Here is a 22684-nt window from a genome sequence, read left to right as displayed (position 1 = left end):
GGCAGAGGAGAGCTCACCAGAAAACTACTGGCTTCCCTCTTTCAAAAAGCTCTCTAAATGTCACATCTTGAAAAGCACGAAGAGGAAACATACGTTTAGATATCGATCCGCTGGCTGCAGCAGAGCCTGCAAAGCAGCAGCGGAGAAGAAGGAAAGAGAGGACTCACCAAGATACATCCTGACGTAGGGAGAACAGTTTTGGTAGCAACCCTCAACAGTCTGGAAGTTAATACTCTGCTTCTCTCCTCTTTTCCTTTCTCAGTTCCCCCCACTCCTAATTTCCCCATTTAAGGGAGAAAATAACAAGGCAGAAGACGCCAAGAGACTTTCATGACATAAACAATAAGGCCTTCCTGTGCCAACATTTCCTTTAAAAACACTTGCCAATAAAGCTCCTGGAGGCCAGCAAGAGAAAGAAATGCCGAAACAGCCGTGACATGAACTTGGCATATTTTCTGACTCGCTCACTTCCCTTGAGACAATCCCTCCAAGAGAATGCTGAAGGATAATGGGAAAAGAAAATTTCTTCCAGTGAGAAGGACTTCAGCTGACCGTGCTATACAAGAAAACTGCCAATTAACTTTATTTCTGTTTACCTAGAGACTCGCTCACGCAGCCACCTCCGCTGGCATGTTTCCTGACTCACACACTCATGTTTGCACATTCATCTCGTAATCCTGATGTCTGAATAAGGCAAGGAGACTTTTTTTTTTTTTAAATAAAATACTGAGAATCCCCAACTCCAAATAATTTCTGAACAGCAGAGAGAATGATCAATAATTGAAGAATGGTGGCCAACACTTGGCTGCTTCATATATTAAATCGTATTAAATCCAAATTTCCTTTTTCCTCCTCCCTGCTATTTATACTTCTTTAGTACTACTATAACTTTTTAGTGCCAGACACGCTAGTCTATAAAACATTGAGGATACTCACATATCTTGTATATCTGTAACAAAAGATTGTCAAGATTATTTTGTCTTGTCAATCCATCTCATTTTGAGTAATACCATGTTTTCAAAACTAAATGGCACGTTAAGAATGAGAAATTAAAATCTCTTTGCAAATCAGCATCACACACGCACCAACACGCGTTCACTCCCTCCCTCCCGGGGTACGGCCGTCCCGACTGAAGTCCCTCGCGGGCAGAACACGGGAGTTTCAGCTGTCTCCTCTCATCCGTGCCTTCGTCTTCACCTCCGGCGCGGGGGGACCCTCCCAGGAGGCTCGGGCCCAGCTCCCAAGGGAGGGGACGGGCAGGAGGCGACCCAGCGCCCCGCTGATGGCAGGGGGCAACACGGCTGCTCCTCCACCGCAAGGCCGCAGCAGCTCCAGCCCGTCCAAGGGCAGGGGCAGGCAGGCGAAATGGGGATCCGGCCAGGCTTTGCTCCAGGGCTGCCACCCTGCTGCACTCCCCTCTAACACCAGACCGGGCAGGAAACCCCCACCTTGTTCAAAGACGGACCAAGCAGAAATTTTTGTCGCTTTGGGGGGGCTGTTTGATTACCAGTCTCAATTTTGCGATGCGGAGGCGCCACCTCTTCCTTCCACACGCACCCAATTCAGGGGACCGTGCAAAGATCCGTCCATCCCTCTACGTGAACCTTGCACCCTGTCACTGAGTCAGCTCATGCTCGCTCTCCGTTTCTAAGAAGGCAGCGAGCACTGCCAAGTGCTCCTCACTCAGCTAAGGGTTGTTATTGTTGCTGCGTTTTCTTTGGTTTTGCATTCAACTTCTTAGATTAGCATCAGGGTATCACATATCAAAATAACCACTAGTGAGGATTTGCTGGCCTGCTCAGAAGTGAGGGTTCACTATACCTACAGCTGCATAATTTTACCGTAATGTAGTCTGATATCATATACCCCTGGTTTCGACTTTCTAACAACTTGCTGCTTTAGGGCTTGGGCTTATGTCACACTCAGCAAGTCTCCTCCATCTCCTCTAAGAGCCTGCCTACCCCTGAAGACCCTCAGCAATCATATCTAAGCCAGTGCCACCAGACTGCACAATTTTGGGGGTTTTGTGGATTTTTTTTTTTTTTGGCATTGCCAGCAAGTATGGCTCTGCTGGTAAAATACTGAAATGTATATGATCTACATTAGGAGTTATCATCTCCCAGCTCACCTTTACTCCATCATGACTGCTGGGCACCTTGTCAAGACACACACTCACATACAGTGCAAGCTTCCTTTTTTTCTTAACCATCTTTTTCTGCCCACTCGCAAAGCTAACACTGGCTTGTTTTTAGGTTTGTTTTCATCAAAACCTGAGAAAAGATGTGGTTTTTTGTAACACCACCAGGGCAAGCCATCTGTGGTTGGCTGGCAAACTCTGAAATTTAGGGCTGGGGCAGAAATATTTAGGAGTCAAATAAAAGCTGACTTGCTCAAGAAATTAAAGCCTTTCTGACAATCTTCCAGAGAGCCCCTGAGGAAAAGGGAGGGAACCAGAGAGACTCAAGGAAAATGGATGGGAGCCCAGCATGGAGATTCACGCCAGAACGGTTCCTGGCCAAGAAGGAAGGTTGGCAAGTAGACAAATACAGGCTTTCATAGGCAGCATTGTAAACAAGACATTAAAAATATTAATCCATTTAGATTTCAAGCACCATGATGAGATTTACTTAAGAAGCAGAATTATGCTGGTAATGGCTCCTCAAACATTTCAGCTGAATGTCAAAACTTTTGCTCATCTGTATCAAGTGAAAATACAAGGAGCTGTTGATGCTACAATAGTCAAACATTCAATCGTATGGCAGGGCTGGAAAAACACAGAGGAAGGCAAAGGAATGCTTGAGCCTTGGGCAGAAACTCAAGTCCTCACAAGGAAACTGCATTCACAAATTATTTTTACCTTTATTTCTAAATCAAAATAATAAATTGAAGAGGCAAAAGCATTTCTTATAACACAGCTTCCTTTCAGAAATCTTTCCAAATAAAACATAAATTAATTACCTCTACCAAAATACTTTACTTTCACGTAGAAACAGTCATCTAGAACAGAATGTCTTTTCGTGTGAAAGAAAGTTTAAGTAAACTTTGAACACCTAGGACTATTAAAAAAGTTTCTTCTCTCCTACAGGAATCACCATGTCTCCCCCCCTTCCCCTTAAAAAATACACACTTATTCTAAATAATTGAATATTTTATTTTTTTAAAATGCATTGCAAAAGTCATCTCCTCCCAAAGCAAATAGGCATTCAGGACAATCCTGAATCCATGCTGGCCACCAAAGTACAGAAAGCCTGAAACACAGAAGAGCAATATGTTTTTTGGTGCACGTGGTAAGAGTCAGGTCACCTCAAGCCTGACATGGCCAGGAGAGTCACGGGTCTTCTTCTGCATGCTAGTGAGTAGGGTTCACAAGCTGGCCCACTGAAGGTCAAATATATCAGGGGATGCCCACAGGGAAAAAACAAGTGCCTTAATGAGAAACGCATGGGCTGCAGTCATTATATGAGATTGAGGAACTGAGTCAGCAATCAGAAGATTCCTGTATTGGGTTAAAGGAAAGACCAGTATTTCTTGAGTCAACCAGGTTGTCCCTCACGAAAGTCCATGTGCGCAGCCTGTGCTCAAGAGAGGTCTTTCTCCCCTCTCAGTAGCACCGACAATAATTGTAAAATGCCGTGAGCAGAAGCACTGAGATATCGCTATTCAAAGCACTGAAAACATTCTAAAGAAAAGGCTAACATTCTCCATTATCTTTAGTCACTTAAAAAAGCATTAACTTAGTAAAAAAGATAGAACAGCATCCCATCTTTTGCAACCTAGGATATACTACACACCCCTCAGAATTATATTTCTTATCAGGTTCCTTTAAAAAAGAACAAATTGAAAAGATTTAAAAAAAAACCCCACCCTAACACTAAGCTCTTTTCCTTGCTTATTATATGTAGCCACTCACAAATTTATCTTAAGCTTCCCACAGTATCTGAAATGGAAGATCTGAGCAAAGGAGAACCTCAAAACACAAAGTTAAAGAAGGAATAACTTTGTTCTGGTTACAAGTGAAAAAAACTAGAGTAAAGTTTAAAGAATCTTAAATAAGAAATTTTATAACAGTTTAAACATTTAAATGCAAATGAAAGTAGCAACACATGAATTATAGAAAATCTGTATCACTCCTGATCTTATGAATCATACTATGAAATTTGCTTTCTGCACTTTCAGTGTAACCAGAATGAAATACTGGCATCTCAGATATTTTCAGATGATACACAAGCAGCACATTTAATAGCATTAATTTTAATAAGTTAGCATTCTATCTCAGATGCATCTGTTTCAAAATGTCCTAGCTGAAGGTGTTTTTATGAAAGTTATTTGCCCATTACATACCACAACGAGCGCAACTTCACAGTCCAGGGAGGCATTTTCATCACACGAAAGGAGAAGCCATTAGCAAAACGCTGCTTGGCAAACAGTAGCTCACACACTGAAGCTGCAATATTATCCCAGTCTTCCTACATATTAAGCATAGGACTACGTTCAAAGTAAACATGTGGTCATAATTAAATAATAATTATGACTAACATTTGTGTAACACCATTCATCCAAATAGTTTAAAGCATTAGGTAAATCTGTAAACAATGGGTCTAATCCTGCACCCTTTACTCACATAATACCATGCAGTTCAAATGGACTACATAGATCTTGTCTACACACAGACTTAATTGTTCTCAATTAACTCCATGTGTCAACACTCATTCCAGTGTGTCTTGTTCCTGTTTAGCTTAATTCTCTCACTGCTTACTACAGGTGAATGTACTGTTTCTACACTCTCACTGATTTAAGATCTCTTTTAAGGACACTTTCCTACACGGATCCCACCGGGATTTTCAAATCTCGACGCAGTCTCACTTCTCCTACGCGCTTCTAATAATTGAATTCTTTTACAGATGAGGAGGTTCACTTGTTAGTATGCTTAAGGGACTGACCATCACATACTGACTTGCATCTGTAAACCCGGGATGTACAATTTCTATTCTCATACCTCAATCACACAAATAGCCTTCTTCATCCATCACGCTCCAGAGTAAAACCACAGGAAATGGTAAGAACAGGGGAAAATTCTGCAGTTTCTAAAAATAAAATATATTTGGAAGCAGACATGCTCAAACTACTTTTATGCATCTGTGGTACAAACGATGTCTGTTACAGAGAACCGAAGTTACTAAATGAGTTTAAAAAAAAAAATCAGTAAGAACTTGTAGACCTTCCTGACATTTTGATGTCAGTCTGCCTTGACAGTCAAGCAACCAGAGAACAAGGCGAGAGACCAGGAACACCCGAGTCAGATTTCATTTTGGCTCTGCTATGGACAGTTACTTAACTTCTTTGCTTCGGCTGCAGTATCCGTAAGTCAAGCCAAATCATCCCTTCCTCTTACAGATCTTTAGAAATTCATTAAAATCCCTATGTCCCTTTCAAGACAAATACTGTTTACTAGTGCTAGCTATTATTCTTTACCTTCTATCTTAAATTTTGCATAGAAGAAAGTCACTGTCACATCTCACACCACGATTTAGTGTATTTTCCTTCCAATTTTAATTTTCCTTTGCAAGATGTATGCTCAATTTTAGCTCTTATACGTATTCCATGTAACTTTGGCATACATCAGAAAGCTTTAACAGCAGACAAAAGCACTGCAAAATGTCACCCACTGCTGAATTGTCAGCAAAGTTCACACTAGTGCGGTAGTCAAATAGGATGGGTTTTTTCCCCTTAAAATCTTCTAATACGTTTAGGCATTTCTCAGATTTGTTAATTCGGAAAAAAAGCCTATAGTAATTGCCTCACCTAAACACAACTTGGTTGAACCTGAAAAGAATCTAATGTCAAAACAGCAATCTCTCAAACTACAAAAGAAATCCTGCAAACGTCACTGCAACTGCTTACACGCTGCGGAAGGACTTTTCGTGAATTCAGGAGAAGCAGCTGCACGGCTGCTAGCTTGTAAGGACACAGCTCCCCTCGTTCGCCGACACCACCTACAACTACGCACTCTTAATCCCGTGTATAGACAGTGTCTGTGGGCCCTACATGCGTGAAAACATGGATGTTAATGGTTCAATCCACAATATGTTAACAGCTTAGTTTTAATATGCAATGAAAAGGACATGTTTCATATTAAAGTGCATTGCCTTCGCATGTGAGGGTGGGGATGGAGAGGTTTGCTTCTCTCATCGGTTGTACAGGCAGCATCTGTCAGCACCACGAACGGGCAGCGGGTAGGGGAGCTCTCTCCTCCTGTCCAGCCAAAAAAGCAGCAGAGGTGCTATGTTGTCTCCTGCCAGGACACCCAGAGCAGCGCTCCTATTCAACAGCACCTCCTCACTTATTTTCATGGTTCCTCAGACAGGACTGCAGCTGTAGAAGCCGAGCAGTCTCTCTCCCTTCCCATGGACCAGATCTTGACAGTGCTGCAGAGACCATGGCTAAGCTTTGAGCCAAGGCAGAGAAACCAACAGCAGCTCCATTCCAAACGAGGCCGTAGCCTCCTCTGCTCCTTATCTGTGCCCTTGTTTTGGGGTCAGGCGAGAAAGAGCCCACAACCCCGCTGGCAAGAGCACCTCTGGCACTGCACCACATCCCCACTTACGGCAGGGACGGGCAGCATGCAGCCCAAACAGGGAAGGGATCCTGCGGGGGGAATGGGTGCCATGCTGCCCGGCACCGCAGAGCCGCCTATAAATACAGAGACTCTCAACACTACCTCTTAGCAAATCCGTAATCCTGGAAAATTTGTTCACAGTAAGCTGTAAGCCAAGCGACACAGGATACAATTCACTGATGCACCCCTTAGCACAGCACTGGAACAATTCATGCAAGGCTTTGACAGGGTCCTCTCCTGGCACCGACTTTCAGCCAGACGGGGTGAGAAACTGCCCAAAGTGAAAATGAACAGTACATTAAATGAAAGTACACAGGAGAAACAGGCTTGATTGTTTGGATTTCCAGAGCTGCTTATGAGTAAAAAGCAATTATCAGATTTGACACAATGGCAGGCTAGTCCATGCTTCCAATTCACTAGCAGTGGTAACTGACATTTGCTTGGAAAGCTTTTATGTTAAATGCTAGAAATGCAGAATCAAATCTGCCTGAGATACAAGGGGTGTTAGTCAAAATAGCCAAAATTTTAGATGACATTATGGTAGGTTAATAAACTGCAATAGCTCAGGAGTGTTCCTGATAGGAAAAGGAGCAGCTCCGAAGGACAATAAGCATTTCAGGCATCTTCGCTAAATGCCGCTGAGTCAGAGTTGGCTTTAAGTGCTTCTAGAGAAGATACAAAAAAAATGTTCAGGGGCAGAAAGCAAGTCAAAACTTTTTTCTGAATCTAATTAGAACAAAAGAAAGTATAAACTATTTTTTATTTAATTTTAAAACAGTCACTTCTTATTGCTATAACTGCATCTCACTATCACTCCCATAATTTATTTATCACATGATTCACTTATAAACTGGTACTATCTGAGTACCAGTTCACTCTGGTACTATCTGAGTTTATCATACCACTGATTTTAAAATTTCATATGCTATTTTGGAGCTTTTGCATCCCTGAAGATGTAGTACTCCAAATCTCTGTGAGCACAACGGATTCTGCACATCCCCACAGTACATCTTGCTGACGTGGAAGTAAATCCAGCGCAAAGTAAATATGCAACTAATATCAAAACACTTCTTCAGACCTGATCAAAGAGTTGGTTGCAGTTAACACTGAATAATGAACAGGCAGAAACCACTCTGATTGCTGCAATGACACTTCTGAGTGTAAAACACAGGCCAGATTCTGATGAGATCGTTCTGTTGGTGTAATTTCACTGGCTTTAATAGATTTTTCTCTAGGCTGAAATCGTGCTGTGATAGAGACCAAGACTAGGTGACAGTTCAGTTCAATTGTCCACGCACAACCTCAGGTATCCCGCCTGGCATCCACCAGCTGCTCCAGACCCCATCTGAGTTTGGGTAGGTTACGTGTAGCATCAGCCAAGCTAGATGCCAACCTTTGGTCACCCCTCCATGAACTGCTTGCTGTTTCTAAAACGTCTGAAACCCGGACAATTGTTTCCCTCCAATTTCTGGTGGGCTGGGTGTTTGGATCACTGAGGATCCTGGACATATTTCTCCTCCAGGTTCTGGAGCACCACAAGGAGAAGATGACTACAGACATTTCTACAGATCTCACATCTGAGCTGAGCATACCTAATATTCTTCTCAAAGGAAGGTTCGAAACCTTCCCTCTCCTGGGGTGCACACATGCAGCAATCAAGAAAAAAATCCACCAGCATCCTCAGACAATTTCTACTTCATTAGGATGTAGCAGAGGCCATTTGCCATATAGAAATGGTAATTCTTTGCTAGTTGTCTTTGAAATGCTGCATACCATGACACCTCAGACCTTCAAACTGAAAACTTTTACGAAGGATAATCCGATCAGCCTCTTTCTCCTTGGATGGGTATACTTCAACTTGAAGCCAACAATAAACTTTCCTTCCACTGAGATTTCTTTTTAACAAAATAACTATGTATTCTAAAAAGGAAACCTGAAAATTAAGCTAAACTTGAAAATAAAATACAAAATGTGATGTTCCTACCTTATACCTGTATCACCTTGTAATAAATGTAATGCAGCTGTGGGAGGGCATTTTCAGAAGGGAGTAAAGACCTAGGAAACAAAATGCTTTTAGTAGAATCCTGAATGGTTTCATTGAATATTTTTAGCCTGGCCTCTTGAGATGCTCTGCAAACATTTGCAAAACGCCAAACCAGAGCCAGGGTTATGTCACTATCTTTGGTACAAATAACTTGTTAGGAACTATTTTGTTCTGGCACAGGGATATATCAAGAGAGGATGCGTGAACTGGCTTGTTTTCTTTTGGATTAATGTTGTTTGTCAACTGAAGGCTGTCTTTATGAGGAAAGAGCAAGGTGCCAAGAAGTACATTTCACCATGCCAAAATTAAAGGGAGGAGTTCAGAAGCAGTCTTTTATTACCTAATTAGTTTTATCAAATGACACAGATCAACTAACAGGAGATAACTAATAGGAAAAAGGGGTCTAATGAAAAAGTTAGTTATCAGCTGGATGCTCTCCAGAAAACAATTATCTCTCTAGGTAAACAAGTACTACTGTTGGGAGGTCAGACACAAAGCACAAGGAATGGAGGTCTTTTCAGGATACCAGCCCTCAGTGGAGTTGAAAAGGAACAAAAAAAAGCAGTGGGATAAACTACACTGAGAAGAGATGACTTGTTATAAAAGGAGCTAGTATCTTTAGATAAAATTATTCCTATCTATCTGGCCTATAGATAGCCCACCAGTTGGTTTTCTTTTTGAAACACAAATCAAGTGCAGCTTGCCAGATTAATATCTCTATTCAAAATGAAAATGAGGACTACAATAAGAGCAGCCACATTCACCTGCTCAAGAACAAATTACCAGAATAACTTTTTTACAGCTAGCAGGGAAAATGGCAGCTCCCAGATCTTATTTTATCTTGATTGCCCTCCTAAGACTGGAAAGGATGCTCACAGAAGTAAATATGGAATTTTAGATAATATTCTGCTTTATCCTGAATAACCAAATGTAGTATCTGGAAGGTATTTAACACGTGCTTAGACTTCCTTTTCATTATTTTCCCAACTGCATGACCTAAACTAGTCAGACAATTCAGACTCATGTGGCTCACATTCAGATTTCATCAACTTTTAATTCCTAATTTGAACAATACTTTCATGTTTCCCATTATTATTTGCTTATCTAGTATATACCTAAAACATGCAAAACTTGTCTGGTTATCTTAGCTGGTAAAATGACACCAGACACATGTAACAGCACAAAGATATTTAAGAGGCCTTGCTGGGAAAAAAAAAAATCCAGAAATGAGGATTTAATTGACTAAAGACTTGTGCCCCTGAGCAGCCTGAAGAGAAGCAACATTGATTTTTACAAACTTTAAGTATTCTAAGTGATGTAACAGAAGAGTTTTATTATGCTTTTCTTTCCCTTCATCCTCCCCCCTCCTCCATCATCAGTTAATTTGAAAACAGATGGGGCAAAAAATTTATGGAAAAACACTCTATCTCTTGAGGTCATCAGTTCTACCTTTACTGCAGAACTGTTAGGACAGGGAAGTTTCATATATATTACAATAAACTATAGCAAGGACTGCTAGATGCAGAACTATTAAAGGAACCTAGAAATCAGCCACTCTAAATGAAAATACCAACTGCTGCCACCCCAGAACCGGGCTAAGAGCAGGCACAAGGTGGTTACGAGGCCCTGGCACGTCCTGGGCAGGGGTGGGTAGCACTGCCGGGAAAGAGCGATCCATTTGGTTCCTGTTAGCACACCTTTCCCTGCACGGAAGGGCTGAGATAGGGACAAAGTCCTAGTTCAGAGAAGGCATCTCGATGACCCTGCATCCAGCTGAGAGCACCTGCAGGGTCAGAGGCTTCAGCCTAGACTTAAATTGCAGATCCAGACTGTCATCACCCTTTTCACAGGAGTGCTGATGTTCCCATCAGCCTGCGTGTGGAACAGGTTATCACCAGTCCTCTGTGTCTGACGGACTAAGTCTGATGGACTTAGAAAAGTCAGCGTGGATTTGGGGGACTCTATAGCAAGATAGTCCAGGAAAACTGAAAGAAAAACAGAGCGGTATGGGAATGCAAATGACTGAGTTCACACAGGCATAAATAGAAAGCAGGTCTAGTTGAGGAATGAAATAACCAGAGGATGAACTTATTCCATCAACCGTCCACCTTTAAAGTCCTGTAGAAGAAAAGACAAAGATTCGTGGTCTTCACAAATCTCCAAGTGACTCTGCAAGGAGCGGGGATTCTCTGCCAAAAATAGTCAGCCTTCACTTTCCTCCAGAGAATCAGTCCTCGGCTGGCAAACATCAACCACTGCAATATCCAGAGCTGCACATGGATGAGGCCACTGGCCATGATCAGCACATCAGCATGTGTGGTGCAGATCTCAACGCACCTGAGAGCCAGCTTCTCCCCTAATGTATGATCCTTCATTCCCACAAAAAGGTACAGTACCACTACACCTGCTCTTCTTCTCTGCCCACTCTGCCACTGCCGCCTCCTTGTTCTTTCTTCCATCATTTCCCCTTACACTAGGATTGACTGCAAGGAATGGTGCCTGGGGAAAAATGATCCTGGGCTCTGCCCACCTTGAAAAGACTAGCAGGGGAGGAAAAACTTGGCCAAACCAGGATCATATGCCAGGACAGTCAGGAAAACCAGAAAATTTACCACCACTCTTGCTGTGACCACCTAAAGATTCAGTGAACCACCTTCCCTCTCCCAAAAGGACTTGTCCAAACAACAAATTACCATTTTAACTGTTCATCCTTTCTCTTACAAAGGGTTTCTAGCAGGCTTTGAATGTATGTGCTGTGCACAGACACTGAATTTCCAAATGCTTTGCTTACTTTTTTTCTTTTAATCCTTTCCCTTCTGTGCACCCTAAGCAACAAGTATCTACTACATCTACCAGAGAACTAAGTAGCAGAGGTTCCTGGACTCAAAATTCCAAATGAAACTGTTTAATGCTGGGCAATGATTTTCTGGGCTCAGTTAGGCCACCCAAATTTATACAGCTCTACCTATAATATCGTGAGAAGACCGTTCCCATAATGGGTATACATCCCAGGGTGCAGCCAGAGACATCTCCTGAGATCATCATTCCTCCACGTTCCTCCATGCCTACAGCATTCCTGCAGATAGTTCCTCTGAAAATTATAAGCTTTAAGGCAGTGTTCCCTGCACACCACCTTCCTTCTCCCCACTTCCCTGGGGAGTTTCAGCCTTCCTGCCCCAGCATCCCAAACACCAGACTTGTCCCAGTGGCACAACATGAACCCATCAGAACAAACAAGCTGAAGAAAAGGCGTTCATTCTTAATGCTGCTTTTGCCATAGCACCCTGGCATTTTCAATCTGGTCCTAGGAGTACTAAGGCTAGATGTACCGCATTGCCAACGCATGGCCACAGTAAATACTGAGACCTCTCCACAAAGATTGAGTTAGTTCAGGAAGCATACCTGAACAGATGTCCTGGTTTCAGCTGAGAGGGTTAATTTTCTTCATAGTAGCTAGTATGGGGCTATGTTTTGGATTTGTGCTGGAGACAGCGTTGATAATATAGAGATGGTTCTGTTCTATGGACCTATTGTTGAGCAGCGCTTACACGGAGCCAAGGCCTTTTCTGCTTCTTGCACTGCCCTGCCAGCGGGATGGCTGGGGGTGCACAAGAAGTCAGGACGAGACACAGACAGGACAGGTGACCCAAACTGACCAAAGGGATATTCCATACCATATGACATCATGCTCAGTTTATAAGGAGCTTGGGGAAGAAGAAGAGGGGAGGTGGCGGCGTTTGGAGTGATGGCGTTTGTCTTCCCAAGTAACTGTTATACATGATGGAGCCCTGCTTTCCTGGAGATGGCTGAACAGCTGCCTGTCCATGGGAAGTGGTGAATGAATTCCTTGTCTTGCTTTGCTTGTGTGCATGGCTTTTGCTTTACCTAATAAACTGCCTTTATCTCAACCCACGAGTTTTCTCACTTTAACTTTTCCAATTCTCTCCCCCATCCTGATGGGGGGGAGTGAATGAGCGGCCCCGTGGTGCTCAGCTGCCAGCTGGGGTAAAACCACGACAACAGAGAAAAAAAAAATGATTACAAGGAATGTGGGCAAGAGAGGCCATCCAAACAAGAAAGCCTTACTTGACCAGATCACTGAGCTTGCCTAGGAATGCAGGCACCGTACACAGGAGGAAAGTTATCGTGCTCAAGCTGCAGTTAACACCCAGGCTCAATATGCTGTTTTCCACATGGAAAAGCTGTATGTAAGGTCAGAAGGCACTAAATCACGTTTCATTTTGGAACAGCTTATTGTTTATGACACACACAACACACAGAAATATCAAAGGCTTTTTGAAATTAAAAGTGAGTGATTATGTGAGGCAAACGTAATGAAAACACAACTCACTCTCTTAGCTAGGGGTAGAGAATATTCAGCCAAAGCTTTCCTCTGACTCCAACTGAGAACAACACAATATGGAAATAACCAAAATTATGTCTTGGAGGAATGAAGACTGAAGGCTTTCTGCTAAGTTATTTTTTCCGGAATCGTTAATTGCAAGACAGCTTTCTATGTCACAAAAGCATTTCAATTACTGACTTTTTATCTGATAAATTTACTGTACATTTTTGAGGATGGACAAAAATTTTGTGATTATTCTAATACATCTAGTAGTAATAAAGGACACTGAGCATTTGGTCCTCCATTTGCTGTTATAAAATTCAAGCTAGGCAAATAGACAGATGATAAGCAATTAACAGGTTTAACAACACATGCGATTAGCTGCAGTCATATTAAGATAGAGTGATTCTTATGCACGTTAAGTGGATTATTTAATTAAGTGATACGCATTTCAGCAGAATGAACTGGATAAGAGCGTGTGCAAGTTGTGTGCATGTTGAAAAGAAAGTGTTCTTGCAAATTCAGTACACATAGGTGGGAACTGTGACACAGCCTGTTACTAAGGATTATCCAATACTTCCTATAAGATCCGATTTTCACTTGCTTAAAATTTTGCCAGACTAATGGTTTGGGCTGAAACTTTCCAGGTTGGATGCGTGCCTCAGGCTATTTTTTTCTTACATCAGCCAAAAGTGCTCAATGATTTCCAAGATAAAAGCCAGGAAAAAAAAAAAAAAAGACATTGTTTTACAATGAGAAAATAATATCTGGTAGCTCCTCCTTCAAGAATTCAAGTATCCTTCCTGTTTTAAAAAGGCAGAAGGTGCCTTTTAGTCAGGGAAGTGGCTTTTGCCAGGCCAGTTAAAACCAGTTTGAATCTGATGAGGCTCCAAACCTCTGCAAACTTGTGAGAGGTGCTGGATATGGCTTATGGCCGAGTACCAGTGACAAGCACCATCCTCACGCGAGGGGAGGAAGGTGAGATGCCTTCCCTGCCACTGCTGCTGCCTGTGCCGCAGCCCGGGATGGAGGTCAGGTGTGGCTGAGAGCAGGACCAGGCTGAGCCACACTCCCAGGGGGAAAACCTGCTGACAAAAGGAGGAGAAAGAAGGTATACCTGGCCCATATAGACTACTTACGCAGAAAACAGTGAGTAGGATCCACTGAAGAAGAGGTTAAAAAGAAGAAGATTTAATTAGCTGACTGAAGTGACTTGGATAATGAGTTTACGATGAAAAGAAACAGCCGAGCAGGGTCACGGGTGCAGTACAGCGCTTGAATTTGCAAACTCTGTGTGCTGTCTGCGTACAGCATTGAACTAAAAGTAAAATGCACTTAAAAGGATATCCTAAAATGGTAACTGGGAAATGGACAACGCAAAGCTAACGTTCTCAGATAGCAATTATAACATGCCGCTCCTAAATATTTAGGCACTTCTGTGCAGGTATCTATTTAGACTCTAAGCATCCCCATAATGGCAGTCAGAAATAAACCTCTGTTTATCAGGGGAAGATATTTCTTTTTAAAGGGTTTATAGACTTACTCCCCATTTTCATTGTTAGAAACCTATCTACAAAAAATGAGAAAGAAGATTTGAAGTAGCTCAAACAGCAATCAGGCAGATAGCTCTTACTGAGTGTTTTAAGGAAATTTATGCTATTCCCTGTTTCCTTTCAAATCCAGCTATAGACAACTGCATTTCAGCAGTCCTGGGGAGAGGATGCTGGAGCTACTAATTACGACTGAGAACAAAACATTAAACAAAACCCTTTGGAAAGGCAAACAGTGTGTTTACTCGACAGCTACTGTGTAGCGCAGCAGTGCACGCCTCCATAGCCACCTACTACCCAAACCTAGTAGCAGCACAGAGTCGGTGCGGACAAAATCCTCCGTGTCCACGCCTTCAGAGCAGCCACAGCTCAGACCCAGCTCCAGCGTGATTGCTCCACCGTGGCTGCGACACGCCGGTGCACCCGAGGTCACCCTGCCAGAAGGCAGTGGCAAGGACAGGGAAGTCCTGAACCGCTGTCCTCCGAAGGCAGGCGAGCAGGATGAGTACTCTGTCTCAGCACAGGAGAATTTCTGAAGGTTTTCACTGATTTCTGCAGCGATTTTTGAGCAACAGTCAGAAAAGAACTGCAAATGCTGGTTAATCATTTCTCTTTCTTGTGCTGGTTGCTCCATACAGAGTGGGCATTGCTCGTGCAACTACACTACGGTCCAGAGTCAAAATGGAACGAAATAAGGCAGAAAGCCTTCTGTGACTGGGGGTTCAAGGTTCTACCCAGAGATTATACATAGAAATACACACAGAAATACATTAATTTAAATTACTGATTACAATTTTTTTCCCCCCCAATCCTCAGCTCACTTTCTATGTTGTTCACCTGTTCTTCTTTCAGCAGTGAATTCCACTCTCCACAACTAGCCGGTTATATGATGAATTAGTCCAAAAGGCGGAAGATGAAAAGGAATACTGGCTGTGCAGTTGGACCCTGCTTTTCTTCCTATGCCATACAGTATCATTGATTCTCACAGATATAAACTTCAATACCCATTATGAAAAAACTATTTTCATTGATTATGTGCTTATTAATGCCAACTTTCCTTCAGCGAAGAAAATCACCTTCTCCCAGGAGAGAGATGATTTGCAAATTCATAATAATTGTGGTGCCTCTTAAGTAGTTCCAATTTTATCAGGACACAGTACATCTCGTTTTACAAGGACGGCAAAACCATTACACAGCACTGTGCTACAACCTTTTCAGAATGCAAGCATTTCCGTAGAGATAGAGAAGAAAAACAGATCTAATTCTCTGTGAATTATTATTTTTGTTATTATTTAAGAATAAAAACATATTGGGACTTTGCATACCATGTACTGAAGGAGATAAATACATAAAACCAAGAGATTCAGGGAAGTTAGGACCTTGAATAATTTTCTCCCATCATTTTAATGTAAACTATTGGATAACATTTGAAGAATTTTGGTGATGAAGAGGAACACAACTGAAACTTCACAAGAGATTCATTTGTCAAAGACAGATCTTCTGCTCCTCAGTCCCATTTCTTCATTGCATAAAACTATTCCCATTAAGACTGGCTGACATGGCATATGCTACCAATAATGTGGCAGAAGAGTGGCCTCAGTGGATACATAGCTTCTCCTCCCCCCCAATTCTGGGTATATTCAGTCTTACTACTTGTCACTGTCATCAATTTCTTCCCTACAAAAACTAACTCTAGAGCTAGCAGGGGAATAAAATAAAACATACTTATAAAATAACTTATGCTGCAACTCCGTGATTTATATTTGATCTAATTGCTAAATAGTCTACTAGGAACTTGCTAGATCTCGCCCAAAAGTTACCATCAACAAATTATGACAAAATGTGTGTTGATGCACATAAAGTGAAAAGAATTGCCTCAGAAAAGCCACACAAAGCACCAAGTGAATTGGAAACGGTCTGTGAAAGGCAGAGGGCATGCACTGTGGCTCCTTCATGCTCTGGTTGTTTTTTTGTGAGCTTGATTTATGTATAATTAACCATTTTTTTCCCTGCAAATAATTTCATTTGAAGCTGTGCTATCATTTTTACCACCATCCTCCTGCCACAGCCACATAAAGCAATCCAGCTTAAAACGGTGACAACTGAAACACAAACTCTCTATGTTAGCATAAAATCCCACTCTCTTGTCTCCCTCCTCCTGCTCCTCCTATCATCACAAGAATGAAAGAAATTCATAAACTGTAACTCTCAGTCTAATAGAGTCTTGGCTAAAATTCAAGCTCGATAATTAATTACATTCTGCCTCTCCAAATTCCCACACTAGGCTAAGAGAAATAACTTTTTTTCCCCTCCTAGACAACAAGTTTTTATATGGCTAATGGACACAGCATTCCACCTCTGAGAGAGCTGGGAGGTTAACTGGAGAGAAATAAGAGATCTATTTATAATAGTTGGATAAGAAAACAGCAGCAGATGAAAGGAGAAGAGTATTGTAAGTTTGAAGTGTATGTCAACCCAAAAGCTAAATCGTTGTTCTCTAATTACACTTTCCATCAGAGAATAAAAGCACAGATGATCGTACAGGACGGGCAGCTGTCAGGACTTGGTGTCTGAGGGACTGTAACAGACTGAATGATTTGGGATAGAAGGGTATTTGAGACAATTCAAATATGGTTATGAAAAGCTCATAAATCAGTAAGGTAAAAAACATTTAAATACCTCGATAAAACACCGAAGGCACCCAAACCATTTCAGTCTGAAGAATATGGAGCATTAACACTATACTATGTTCTCAGACAACCATAAAACAAATCACTACCTCATGCCACTATTCAGTAAATTACCCATGTATCAAGAGAAGGAAAACTATTATGATACCTGATATGATAACATAAAACACTCATTGTACTGGAATTATAATTGGAATTTTCTTCTGAGACTGACAGATGAACACTATAACCTTAAGTAGCACTCTTATAAGATTTTATTTATTGTGTATTATTTCATGTGTATTTGTAAAGGACCTAATTAGCTTCTTTCCATTCTGGTACAAAAGAACGTGCATCATCACTGAAAAAACAATCACAAGGCAAGGCTACCATGCAGGGTCTTGCTAACACTGCATGTATTTTACAGTGACAAAACCTGGCACAATTCTTTCTGAATACTGGAGATACCATCAATAAAACCTGTGCTGTTCATTCCTTAACCTAGTCTGTGTCCTATTTGCTGTCTGTGTCACTGTTTTACAGATGCCATGTACCTGCAGCCTAGAGGTTGCATCCAGGCAAGCACAAGACATTAATATACGGTGACAAGCTATTTTTACATTGGTGATATTACTACAGAGAATATATGCCGTGGATGTTGCCAAAAGCATAGGATTGCTCTCCATGAACCAGATGGTAACTTTTAATCCTCTGTTTCTGTTTAGTTTTGGTTTCTACAAACTCTTCCAATTCTAAATCAGAAGCAGGGTAATTTCAATCCAGCCTCACTTGAAAGCTGGTGTTGGAACAATTAATTCAACTCCAGTCCAGTTCTCCATTCATTTCATCCATTTTCAGTCTGTAAGGCGTAAAGCATCCAATTTTTTTATTCAAATAAGGTCTATGATACTACAAGCATAACATCCACTGCATACTGCACCCACGTTCTGAGGCACCTTGTGCATGCTCTGGAGATTTACTGCAAGAAGCTCAGGCACTTAAGGCTTGGTCACCTACCCCCCATGTCAACACCACACTGACTGGGCAAAGACTCTGGAAAACAGCTCAGGTAGATTAATTAGTATCATCAACTTTTGCACAACAGATCAGTCTTCAGCAGTGGAAATGCTGGGTCATTATACATTGGCCAAGAGAGGCAATTAAAAACTCAGATTTTTCTGAGCATAGAAATGGTAAGCAGAATGTTTTATACGAATGTTTCATTTATTTTATGTGTTGACTTGGTAGCAAGTATAGAGTTTAACATTAATTCTGCAAGAAAAACTTTTTCAACAGTTTTATATCTTGGTACTTTAGATGTCATTAAAAAAAACAAGAACATACACACAAACTTGTAAATTATTTGACTTACACATATTTTATATATAAAAGTCTAAATCATCCTATGCATGCAAACACACATAAAAACTATGACAAATAACTGCTTCTCTAAATATGTTACTTTCTGTTACTGAGTGGAAAGGATGGAGCCATCAGACAAAGATTACCTCTGTCCCAGTGTCTGCTTTAAACTGGAACCTGTTCTCAGAACTATCAATCACCCACATATGTCCAAAGACCGGTAACCGTACAGCTCCCAGTGCAAGAACCCAATTCACATGAATTCTCCTCCTCTGGATCAGATCTGTAACTCATTGCTATATAGACACTTTCTATTTATTTCAATTTCTTAACTATTCACATCAATGCCAGATACGGTGAGACCACAACATGCAATGCCTTCAAAATGTATACTGGAACTTTTGATGTCTCCAGTAAACAAGTAGCAGGAGTTAATTCCCACCTTTTGTTGAGCTGTAAGTTCACTGATTTTGGTGCAATTATTTTCAGTTTATACATATGACAATCAAGGGAAATATAGTATCACTGAATGGGTATTTCACTTTTATTTTTCACCCAAGTGTAGACATCCCAATGCTTTTTTTTCCTTGTGGTAGGTGGTTGTTTATTGTACATCATCATTTGATTTAGAATGGATTATTACACAACTCTCTTATAAGCATGGGCATCGATATCATGGTTTTCTTGCTTTCATCCTTATTACTCTCATCTAGGAAAGACTTGCAGTACACAATAAAAAAGCCCCAATACTGTGGCAGTGCCAACACTCATGAAAAGCATCACAAACTGTAAATCACGCTTCCTTCCTCCTCTTAGTCACAAAATGTAATTACAGCTGAATCTAAGCACAGTGTAAAAATTGTTCTCACAGTATTCTGCATGTACATTGAGCCTTTTATCTACAGATCCTAATGCTCTTTAGAAGTTTGAATTTAGATCTGCAGACTCCCCAGAATACACAGCTAAGAGAAGTGGATTCTACGATTAACTATCATTGCATCAAGACACATAAAAGAAGTGCTATCTACTTTTTCAGACAATGCACCGAACAACGCCCTCACTCTCATCCAGAAGCTCAGACAGACTCCAAGGGGAAATTACGCTTCTAAACTCAGGATGATCAAAATAATAGTCTGAAAACAAAGCGGAAAAGCTGTTAATTCACCTACACTACCCTTAGCTCTAGTTGGGCATCCCCAGCAGGAGGAAAGGAGCCAACACTCCCCCGCGCAAAGACACTTCGGGTAAGTCTGCTCAGGGTGAGAGGTATTGTCAGGGCTCGTGCAAAGACCAACCATCCTACAGAGGGGAAAAGAGCCTGCTACAAGCCCATTTTTCAGCTCACATCCAGGTGGCCCCTTTGGGATGCTGGACTTTTCCAACTTTAGCATTTAAAGGAAAGAAGGAGTGGATTATTCTTTAATGTGTTACGCAGGCCTTAAATAATCAACTCATATATAGATCCTGAATATACAGATACAATATAGATATACTATATAGATACAGTTATACTCATCTACAGATTCTGAGTAACTGATCTTCAACTTCAGCACACTTTCTCCTTAAAGGTATCCAGCCTGGATGCCTTTAAGGAAAACCTCAAAGCGATGGCAAATCCAGGGCTTTCTGTGGTGGTTCTCTCTGCATCTTTGAAATTTTTGGTCACGGCTGCTAGTTCTTCCCAGAGTTGGAGGCAACCCTTGGAGTGCCTCAGGCACTTGAGGAACAGAGTCCAAACTACAGCATACCCTTTGGGTCTCAGAAGAACTTTTGCTAACTAGTAAATGCAATAAAACTGTTTCCTTGCAAAGCCTTGCGTTTTAACTCATTAACAGTAATCATGGAACTTATAGCATTTGAGCTCAATTTTTTTTCAGCTGTTCATAAGCTTTACAAAACATTGAAGACCTTTCTCTGGAGGTCATGGGACTCCAGATGAATATGGTGATAATTAGGTCAATCCTAGGGAGCATTAATCTGAAAAAAGGACCAAGACTTTAAAAATTTTAAGAAAAAGTTAAAAAAAAACCCCTAAAACTCATAATGCTAATGATGAAACTCACTGCAGTAAAATGGATGGTCTGTTTCTCTAAGATTTCCAGAATACCTGAGTGATTGCTGAATCTTAGGAACTTAACTAGCAACAGTCTGATGTGATACTGGTAGGATCGAAAAGCTTTCTTGATTTCAAATAATAGACTGGAACATCACCTGGAAAAGTGACTCTTTGGTAATAATGTAATCCTACTGATGATTTTAGTTTACTACATATCTTTTTAATGTGTATGATTCAGTTCTCCATTTCCTCATTCATTTCATACCCTTTGCCATGGGCTGTTGTTGGTTAACCTGACTGGCTGATAGCACTGTGAATGAGAATCAGTTTTGCAGATTTTAACTGAAAGACAGCTAGTGATAAAAGAAAATATATGAACATCTGGCTCAAGAACATCTCGAACAGCAATTTAAAAATGGCTCACACAATGGAGCCATTACATTACAGAATTACTGTACATTACACACATTACAGAAATGCTGCTTATATTTTGTTTTAGTGACAGGGTAAATTATCAGCCTTGTTCACTGTAACACATACTTTTAAATTATCTGTTCAGATTTATCAGCATAACTAGATTTATTACACACATGTAGACACCTGTTTTATAAAACATAACAACTGTGCCAGAACGACCATGCTGGAATCCTCTGGCTTTCATCCAAGAGGAAATGCATTGCAAGCTTCGCTGAACTGCCCTAAGAAGTCTTCAATTTTACAATCACCAGCCAAAGTAAAAGACGTTTTATCATTTGCTAATCTCCACGTCAAAAAAAACTAAGGGAAAAATACTAAGTTTTGGCTATTTGGCCATTATTACATGAGACGAAGACCAAGACCAACACTGTATTTCTTGTTAGAAGTGGTTGATATCTTTGCTGTCAATCTGGTCCCCTTTTAAATAAACATTTAAGTCTTATTTCTAATGGAGGGAAAAGTCAAAGGCACAAGGATGAAAACGGAAAAAAACCCCAAATTCTCAGATGAGTTTAACACAAGGCTTACCACACTCTACTCTCTGTTTCCAGGTACCACCCCAACATTCATTAGGGGTATCTCCCACAGGAGACACCGTTCTGGAGCCACTGCTGGAGGCCAAGAGGGACACCCTCTGTGACACCTCCAACATCACTGGGCATCAACGTGTTGGCAGCAGAACCGAGATGTTAGTTACATTCTCAAACATGAGACCGCAATCAATCAATCAAAGGCAAGCTTCCTGATTCAGGTTTGGTGCTGAAAAGCCGTTAGGAGTCTCGTGGGAGTAGTTAATGACAGTAACCACTGGGGGATTCCACACACACCGCACCACTAGATGAAAGGATGCTTTCAAAAGGTTTCTGTGACTCTGCCTACCAAGATATCTGCCTTGATCAATGGACACTTTGGTGCTGTTGTAAATGGACTGGCCAGTATCCTTCCAAGTACAATAGTTAAATAAAATAAATCAAGACTAAAAGTTCAAAAACTGCATTCACTTTGCTTTTACTTGTTCTGAAATCGTCTGACAGGCCATCTCTATGGTGTACAGAAGATAAACTGCGAGACAGATTTCAAGGTCTTCTTCAGCTTCGAAGGTCAGTTACTCCAGCTCTGCAGCCAAGCTCTCACGCTAAGCCAAAAATTCCTTATGAAATTTTCAGTGACTAAGAAGGGCGTGTACATGCAGAAGACCTAATAATGTTGTCTCCTGGCCAAACTAGTTGGAACAGCCCCTTTCACATTTGTAACTTTGCTTAAGTATTTCACCAGCACGGTACAGAAGAATGGTACCATCACTTGTTCAAAGTCAGAACTGTCCAGATAGCGGTATATAGGAAAATAGGCCTTATTATGGTGTGGTGTAATGGCCTTTACCACATGAGTTGTAAATTCTTCTGGTAATGGCAAACAATGATGCAAGGCATCCAGAAGCTGTGTCCACAATATTGCTATATTGAAGATTAAGCAAATGGATTTCTTTGTAGAAGTTCATGAGCATGGAAATACGTTTCCATTCCTACTAAGCATGAAGATGTTTTGTTTATTTAGTGCTAAGTGGA

General features: G+C 41.2%; 1 protein-coding gene across 16 annotated transcripts in view; it reads right to left on the bottom strand.

Moving 5' to 3' along the window:
- The window catches only part of THRB (thyroid hormone receptor beta), a 174884-nt gene that overhangs the window by 79212 nt on the left and 72988 nt on the right, over positions 1–22684 (bottom strand). For 8 of the 16 annotated variants that reach the window (XM_075745825.1, XM_075745821.1, XM_075745814.1 and 5 more), the window contains one exon: positions 8601–8671. The exons of 7 other annotated variants lie outside the window; for them this stretch is intronic. The gene's annotated coding sequence lies outside the window, so the exon portion shown is untranslated. Of the gene's footprint in view, positions 1–167; positions 287–8600; positions 8672–22684 lie in introns of those variants that run through there. One more of the 16 variants, XM_075745828.1, reaches the window with a different exon arrangement.

This window comes from Balearica regulorum, chromosome 2, assembly GCF_011004875.1.
Source record: "Balearica regulorum gibbericeps isolate bBalReg1 chromosome 2, bBalReg1.pri, whole genome shotgun sequence".
Classification (NCBI taxonomy): domain Eukaryota; kingdom Metazoa; phylum Chordata; class Aves; order Gruiformes; family Gruidae; genus Balearica; species Balearica regulorum.
Note: the sequence above shows the minus strand (reverse complement) of the source record. Positions and strands in the feature narration are given on the sequence as shown.